The sequence below is a fragment of the Triticum dicoccoides genome, chromosome 7A, assembly GCF_002162155.2.
Source record: "Triticum dicoccoides isolate Atlit2015 ecotype Zavitan chromosome 7A, WEW_v2.0, whole genome shotgun sequence".
Lineage (NCBI taxonomy): Eukaryota > Viridiplantae > Streptophyta > Magnoliopsida > Poales > Poaceae > Triticum > Triticum dicoccoides.
Window position 1 is genome coordinate 257053571 of NC_041392.1, and position 6580 is coordinate 257060150.

Here is a 6580-nt window from a genome sequence, read left to right on the forward strand (position 1 = left end):
CCGTCGCCACCGACGCCGTTCGCCGCGGCCACAACCACCGCCTCGCCTCCCCGACGCCTCCCAAAGCTCCGCCGGTCCTCCCTCTTCCTCCTCACCAAGACGGAAGGCGCCGGAAGCCCTGGATGGGGCCAGCTTCGCCGTTCCCCTCCTCGGCCACCGCGGATCGCCGCCGTCAAATTCGTCCCCGTCCGACCTCCCTCAAGCTCGCCGTCCACCTCTACAGGGTCTATGTGAGCTCTCCATCCGTTTCCCCCTCTCTGTTTCGTCGTTCGCGCGCCGTAGCTAGGTTATCCACCAAGACCGAAACCACATCGCCGCCGGCCATGGCGCCGCCGTGGCCAGGGCCACCGCAGCCCGCGCCTGAGCACGTCACCGTGCTCGGTGAACCCCCAGGAGCACGTAGCCCTCCTCGTTTACTCCTCTAGTGCGCCGTAGCTTCACCACCGTTCGCGCCCGAACTCCGGCCACCATGGAAGTGCTCGCCGCCGTCGTCTCCGGCCACCCCGCGGCCCCTCGTGTAGCCAGCTAGGTGCGGCCGTGTACGGGCTACCTTCTGGTGGCCTTCGCGCGTCCAGCCGCCGCCCGTAGCGCAACCCCGGTGAACATCCTCCGCGTTTCGGGTCGCCGCCGGCCGAACTCCGGTGGCCAGTGACGTGGCGCTGTCATTAGCCACTAATGACGCACTAACCAACCCCCTAGGCCACTGACTGTGGGCCCCACCCCTGGTCAAACCCCAGTCAGCGCTGGGTTTGACCGGGATTAGGTCCTGTGTCACTGACGTGTGGCCCCCACACGTCAGGTTTGACCCGAGCCAGCCCAGTTGACCCTGCTGACGTCACCGTGACGTGGTGCTGACGCCATAATTCATTTCTGGATTTATATTATTCAGGAAATTCCAGAAAATTGTAAAAACTTCTAAAAATCATAGAAATTCAACCGTAGCTCCAAATTAAATAATTTATATATGAAAAATTATCAGAAAAATTCAAGGAATCCATATGTACCATTTTAATGCATGTTAGAACAACTTATAGCTGCTGTTTAGCACAAATCAATTAAATGGCATTTGAATAATCACATATGGAGTTTGAATTTGAATCTTGTATTCAAACCAACTTCATTTAATCTGTTGCTAGTTGCATTAGCCCAAAACACATTCATTTTGCCATGTCATGATCATGCATCATATTGTGCATTGCATTGATTGTGTTCCCTTCTGTGTTGCCGGTATTTGTCCCCTCTCGATAGACGTGATACCGATGATGTGATAGTTGACACTGATGAAGACTCAATGTTATCTTCAGAAGTGCCAGGCAAGCAAAACCCCCTTGTTCATTCCGATACAATCCTACTCTCTCGCTCCTGCTCTCTTTTATTGCATTAGGACAACAATGATTCATCTGTTACTTGTCGCGGTAGCTGAACCCCTTTATCCTTTGCATGACCTGTCATTCCACAGTAAATAGATGAAACCCACTAGTATGAGTAGGAGTTGTTTGAGCCCTGTTGTGCCTACTCATTCATGTTTGTTTGTCATGCCTGCTACTGCTTAGAGTTTAGTCAGGTCTGATTCATCGGGGATGAATCAGAGGTGTGTGAACATGTCCTACTATGTGTGAGCTAAGTGTGTGAACACGATTTGGTAAAAGGTATCGGTGAGAGGCCATGTAGGAGTACATGGTGGGTTGTCTCATTGAAGCCGTCCTCAGGAACTGAGTTCTGTGTTTGTGATCCATGATTCAGCTACTACCATGCATTGGGCCCTGAAATATGACCCCGCTCGACTTCTTATTCACCCTTGTCCTCTGTCCAGGAGTTGCAAGTAGTTTCTGGTGTTTGTAGTATGCCGGAGGCCGTGGACAGCGCTGACCGTAGGGGTGGGCTGTGATGCGGTAGGCACGTGGCCGGGTATACCGGGCGCCCGTTTGGTGTCACGGAACCCTGTTCACATCGTTTGGGGCTGTGAGCGAAACTCCGGCCGGATCTCCTCATGGATGGAACCCGAATAGGCGATAAACCTGGACTAGAGACTTGAGTGTTTAGGTAGGTCGTGGTCTACACCCACGTCGGCTTTCGCTTGAAGTCTGCCGAGCACATGTCGTGTGCAGACGCTAAGTGGTGGAAACATGTATGAAGAAGTACACCCCTGCAGGGTTAATATCATCTATTCGAATAGCCGTGTCCACGGTAAAGGACTTCTGGGTTGCTTATATCAGTTCATAGACAAGTGAAAGTGGATACTCTAAAATACGCAAGATAAGTGTGAGTGCTATGGATGGCGTTCTCGTAGGGAGACGGGAGCGGATCCATAGTGGTGTATTGATATGATGAATATGTGGACTCGTGTGCGCCACCTCAAAAGGAGTTACTTGCAGTCGTAGTTTAGGATAGCCACCGAGTCAAAGCTGGCTTGCTGCAGTTAAACCCCACCATCCCCTTGTTGATAATGATGCATATGTAGTTAGATCTGATGTAAGTCTTGCTGGGTACATTTGTACTCATGTTTGCTTAATTTATGTTTTGCAGAGAGACCTCTGTCTCGCTAGTTGTTCCACGCGGACTTCGATGTTTAGCTTGTTACCTCAGCTACGATCTTGTGCCCCCGGCAGGATCTGGTAGATAGTCAGGCTTTCAAGCCTTTTTTCATTTATAGATGTTTGTACTCAGACATATTAGCTTCCGCTTGTGCTTTGAATTGTATGCTCTGAATGTTGGGTCATGAGACTCATGTTTGTAATATCTCACTCCTCGGAGCCTATTGAATAAATACTTGAGTCATAGAGTCATGTTGTGATGCCATGTTGTGTTTGCACATATCGAGCATATTGTGTGTATGTTATTGAAATGCTTGGTATGTGTGGGATCTGACTATCTAGTTGTTTATCTTTAGTAGCCTCTCTTACCGGGAAATGTCTCCTAGTGTTTCCACCGAGCCATGGTAGCTTGCTACTGCTCCGGAACACTTAGGCTGGCCGGCATGTGTCCTTCTTCGTTCCTGTGTCTGTTCCTTCGGGGAAATGTCACGCGATGGATACCGGAGTCCTGTTAGCCCGCTACAGCCCGGTTCACCGAAGTCCTGCTAGCCCAGTGCTACAGCCTGGATTCACTCGCTGATGACCGACACGTTCGATGCTGGGTCATGGATGCCTGTCCCTGTAAGTCTGTGCCACTTTGGGTTTACGACTAGCCATGTCAGCCCGGGCTCCTTGTCATATGGATGCTAGCGACACTATCATATACATGTGCCAAAAGGCGCAAACGGTCCCGGGCAAAGGTAAGGCGACACCCGTGGGGATACCGTGCGTGAGGCCGCAAAGTGATATGATGTGTTACATGCTAGATCGATGTGGTACTGAGTCGGGGTCCTGACAGCGTTGGTATCAGAGCTTGACTGCCTGTAGGATTACCAAGCCAAACTGGTCGATGTTGAGTCTAGAAATTCTTTAGTTATATGTAGGGGAATTGATTGTGGGATGGAACGTAAGGCTCTTTTTACTCCTTATACCTCATGGCCTTTTGATCTGAGTCATCATCTTTTCTTCTACGGGGATTAAGAACTAGGCTATCTCTTCTTTCTATTAGGATCACGTGTTACTAATCAGTGGACTTATAAGATTGTTGGATTTAAGTCTCAGTTCAGTTCCTACTACTTCCATATGTTAATTGTTGATCTCGGAACCTTGGTATTGTGCTTCTGAGTGGCTATGCCACCATTTTTGTAGCATGTCTCAAATCTTTTTGAGCAATTATAGCCGTTATGCTGTCCGAGTCTTCCCAGGTTTCTAAACAGTCTGATGCATTCGCAAAATCCTTTCCCTCTGGTTTCGATGTTCCTTTATGCCAGCTCAATCACACTAATTGTTGAGTTAAGGTATTCTATTGCCTTGACATTTATGTTGGAGTTATTATTATGACCCTAGGTGTCTCAGGGGATCATCTAGTGGTCTAGCCATGATTTGTGTCCTAGTGTGAAGATTCTGGCCTTTATTATCGAAAGCATCCTGTGATGCCATTTAGTTAGTAGGTATTCTATTCCTGGGTTCTTAAACCCGATATTCACCCTACTTACATCATGTTGATAGTGTTGCTAGTTCCTTTAGTATATTAACCTTTGCGATAGTCCTCGAGGTCCGTGGTATATTGTTCTTCCAAATACCATGAACCATTATGGCAGAAGTTTGTTGGATCAAAAGATCACAACAGGCCCTCTATGAGTTCTCCATGCTATATTGTGACTCTGCCAGCTCAACCTTTCTGCATGGGTTATCCGGAAGAATTATGTTGAACTTTGTTCGGCATACCAACCCATGTATCCACAACTCAGAAAGTTATATGTTCCTTTGGGTTGTCCCTCTTTAGTTGTCTACTGACCTTCGTCTATCAATTGATAGTCAAGAGTATGCGTGCGTTCGTTTATCGATGCCTATTACTCTTGTGGTCCGTCAAGCCATTCTATCGCGGAATGACTAGGAGAAACAAACTCCAGTACCTCTTCCCTATCCAGGATTGGGTCAAAGAAGTTGTGCTCCGCAGATCAAATTGCTTATCCAGCTTTTGTTCTGCTCTACCTTGGAGTATTACATATTTTATATCGAGATTGTTATAGGAATTGCACACCATCCTATGAACTCTTGGTACAGTGATACTTCTTGCCATCATTGTTCATTCCTCGGTTCCTGTGTTATTGTAACCGGAATGCCGACAAATGAATCATGGCGTGTGAAATCAATATTGCTAGCAACTCTGTTGCTTGGTAGTTAAATGGACGATAACCTCATTCTTAGCGTGTTGGTTATTGAATCGTCACCCTAAGATTGATTGTGCTACCTAGTCCCTATTTCTGGTGCACTCCTCGACCAATGAGTTAGGAATTATTTCAAGTCCTCACCCATTTGATCATGTCGTCTTGCCCTCAAAAGCAAGATTGTTCTCGAGCTTAGTAACATACCGGTGGTTCGTGACTTTCCAAATATCTTCTTGGAAGTGTTACCGGGTTGTCACCTGACTGTTATGTTGAGCTCGTGATCAAGTTGGTTTATCCTGTAAACCACCCTTTCTCCAAGAATCCGTGTTGGATACCCCTGAGCTAGTTGGTTAAGCTAGACAACAACCTGGAGAGTTGGAAGATAAAAGCTTGCCTGACTTAGTTCGTTCCAAAGGGATATTCTTGTGTAGTGTGTGTTGAAGAGAGATGATATCTTCATCGATTGGTCCCTGTGATCAGTTATTGGACCTATTGCCTGATAAAAACTTTGATTTGAGTATGGGTTATCGTCAAATCAAATCAGAACCAACGATGTTCGTAATGTTGTCTTACTCGTGGTTGATCCCTCGAGCATACACTATTATATCTTTTGGGTCTGACCAATGCTATCACTTGTTCACTTAACTATGGAATTCCTTTTAAAAGGAAACCCAGATGAATTGTTGTTGTGCCCATTGACAACATCCTTGTCTTCCCCATAATTTTGCTGAACATTAAGCTAGTGTTGGAATCTTTTGAAAGCATTTGTTCATGCTAGCTCATGAAGCATATGTTCGGATGTAAGAAGTGATTCCTCTAGTTCATGTGCATTTGATGCAAGTTACCGCCGTGGACTCGAGAAAGTCAATGTTGCTTCCTCTGGAATCATCGCAAGTCAGTCATGCACACGTGTGAAGTATTCTGTGGTCTGGAGACTTGCAACCTTCATTCCATATGTGTATCCTAGCACACCAAGCCACTGACTGATTTGTTCAAGGAGAAGGAGTATCTTCATAAGAGCTAATCCGGACTTATGAAAGAACTTCGATATCCTCGCTGATGGTTCCCAACCAGAACTCGGTAGTGTTTTATTGTAAGACTACCATGTGGGCATGCTTGTCTGGGACAACGTGTTCACATGTTTGTAGCAGAACCAACTCATGTTTTGGAGCTTGCTCTCATAGTTCATCTCCCGAGAATCCCGCAACGTCATCTCGTCGATTTGTGTTGCAAACTTTCATTTTTCTTCCTAGACTCGATGAGCCTGGAATATCCTGACACCAGCCAGATCTGAATCTCAGGCAGATATGATGGTTGGAACATTTCCCCAAGAACTATAATATTGGTCTCTCAATAACCGGTAAGGTGGATGTCGTGGCCAACACACCCAGCCGGAAGACCTCCTGTTGTAGTATCTTGATTTGAGGAAGTTGGCCACCTCCCCATAGGGATTTCGTAGGATTTACTCCCTAGTTGCCCCTATGGATTTCTGTGTTCCGAAGTCCGACCTTTTTACTTGATGTTCTAGATATCAAACCATATCTATGAATGGGTTACACTAGCACATCAAGGAGAACATTAGAAGCGGAGTGCTAAATGTCTCTCGGTCGATCATCCAGATTTTATTTCCTTGGCCCCGCCAAGGGTGAAATCTGAGAAGGTGTTATCTTCCTTTGCATCTGCATCCTCCATCACCATTCATCATGGTAGTAAGTTGTGTTACCGGACCCTTGACACGGATGTTGGTAAAACCTTGATGATTATGGAATTGCTCAAGTTCTTGAGAGCACGCGCAAGTGCTAGGTTTGATCGTCGACATTAACTGTATAGCGCTCT